Raw genomic sequence first — 2,351 nt, 5'->3', positions numbered from 1 at the left:
GCTAGGTGAAATAAGTCAGACAGAGAAAGACATATGATTTCACTTATCTGTGGAATCTAAAAAACAAAATAAGTGAATAAACAAGAGAAACTCATAGATAACAGAAAACATCTGATGATTGCCAGATGGGCGGGGGGTTGGAGGGATGGGTGAAAAAAGGGAAGGACTTAAGAAGTACAAATTGATAGTTACAAAATAGTCATGGGAATATAAAGCACAGCATAAGGAATATAGTCAATAATATTGTAATAACTATGTATGATGTCTGATGGGTATTAGATTTATTAGGGTGATCACTTTATAAGTTATATAAATATATGATCGCTGTGTGGTGCACCTGAAACTAATGTAATATTGTAATGTCAACTGTAATTGAAAAAAAAAAATTTTTTTTAAAAGAGACGATAATCTTGTGAGGAGGTAAAACCAATGTACAAAAATCAGAGAAAAAACATTAAATAAAATAAATTTAGCAGAAAGTGATCTTTTGTTTTCAACATGATAATAATATTTTAGAACATTTAAATAGGCTTCAATGTAAAGGATGGATACAGGAAGAGAAGCAGGCTTCTTGCCTTTCTTCTATCTCGCTGTCATCCTAAACAAAGAAAACAATGGTCACAATCTTGGGATGATGGAGCAAAAAAAACCAGGAAAAAGCCTGAGTTCCTGACAACTTTGTGGACCTGCATGCCCAACCTCACCCTATAACTTCTGTACTTAATTTTACATGAGAGAGAAATTTCTATTTTGTTTATGTCACTAAAATTTTTTCTATTATATGCACCCAAGTCAAATCCCAGCTATTAAGGAAAAAGCAATAAGCAATCTATTAGGTATACTACTAGATCCTTTTATTAACCACTGATCAATTTATAAATATTTTGTCTATGTTAAACTTATACTGAGAGTACTGTATTCTTCAATTCAGACAATAAAAGCTGAATAACATTTTCAAACTTAAAAGTTACCTTGCCATTGGCAATACAGATTTCAAATCACATTTGTTTCAGGAAGCTGAAAATCTGAAGAAGGAAAATAAGTTTAACAAACTATGATTTGTGGGTGTGGCTACAAAAAAGCAACATGGGGGATCCTTGTAGTGATAGAAATGTTGTGTGTCATGACCTTATCAATGTCAATATCCGGTTTGTGATATTGTATTACAATTTTGCAAGATAGTATCAATAGGGGAAATTCTACATTATTTTACAACTGCATGTTAACCTACAGTTATTTCAAAACAGAAAGTTTAATTAAAAATGCTAATGATAAATATTCGGAAATTATTAATTCCAATTAAAAGCACTCATTTTACATTACAGGTAAAATCAATAAAAGATAAAAGTAATGTATACTATATTCATTACTAAAAGCTACAGTAAATAATGACATTGTAGTATTGGCAAAAGAATAGCCATACAGATAAATGGAAGAGAAGAGAGTCTAGAAATAGACCCAAGATTCTATTTATATTTATATTCTGGAAGGGGCAAAATTATAAGGACAAAAAACAGATTAGTGATCGCCAGAGGATAGGAGGTAGGGACAAGGGCTGACTAAAAAGGGCCACAAAGGAACTTTTAGAGGATAATAAAAATGTCCTTCTATGTCTTCTTGTAGTGGGTTATATGGCTGTAGGCGTGAAAATTTAGAACACTTAAAAAGGGTGAATTTTCTCACAAGAAGGTAATGTTCTTTAATAAAGCTTTATTAGCTTAGACTGCTCAGGATAAAGGCCTACTGAATGTAAGTTATTTAATTTAAATTATTCTTTAACTTAAAAGAAAACCATTTATTTATTGCTTTTCTAAAAATATTAATACTTATATGAGAATGGCAAATTGAAGTAGGTCCACTTGTTAGATCTCATTGAAGTACAGACTGGTCTTCTAACTTATGAGAAGAATAGCCAGAGAGTTCTGTGTAATACATAAAACTTTGTAAAGGGATGAAGTACAGACTGGTCTTCTAACTTATGAGAAGAATAGCCAGAGAGTTCTGTGTAATACATAAAACTTTGTAAAGGGAATCCTATTCTATAGTTTGTTTCCCTCTCAACTATAAATATTATAAAATTCATTTTAAAATTCCTATTTTTCATGGAAAGAAGTTCAATATACTGGTGTTTTCTTATTTTTATTTTTAATTTCTATTTATTTATTTATTTATTTTTACGCCTACAGCACCCAGTCTTCCTAGGTGGTCTGCCATCCAAGTACTAACCAGGCTCGACCCTACTTAACTTCTGAGATCAGATGAGATTGGGCATGTTCAGGGTGGCATGGCCATAGACTGGTGTTCTTTCTTATAACCTAAGTTAGTTAAATCAAATAAAGTCAGATGATTTC

At 31.5% G+C, this 2,351-nt stretch overlaps 1 protein-coding gene and 1 pseudogene across 4 annotated transcripts in view; both read right to left on the bottom strand.

The window, feature by feature from the left end:
* The window catches only part of BAZ1A (bromodomain adjacent to zinc finger domain 1A), a 90,389-nt gene that overhangs the window by 59,882 nt on the left and 28,156 nt on the right, over positions 1-2,351 (bottom strand). The window lies entirely within an intron of this gene.
* Positions 2,178-2,296, bottom strand: LOC111730976 (annotated as a pseudogene).

The sequence above is a fragment of the Pteropus vampyrus genome, unplaced genomic scaffold (genome assembly GCF_000151845.1).
Source record: "Pteropus vampyrus isolate Shadow unplaced genomic scaffold, Pvam_2.0 Scaffold10, whole genome shotgun sequence".
Classification (NCBI taxonomy): domain Eukaryota; kingdom Metazoa; phylum Chordata; class Mammalia; order Chiroptera; family Pteropodidae; genus Pteropus; species Pteropus vampyrus.
This window is presented reverse-complemented; position numbering and strand designations above follow the sequence as displayed.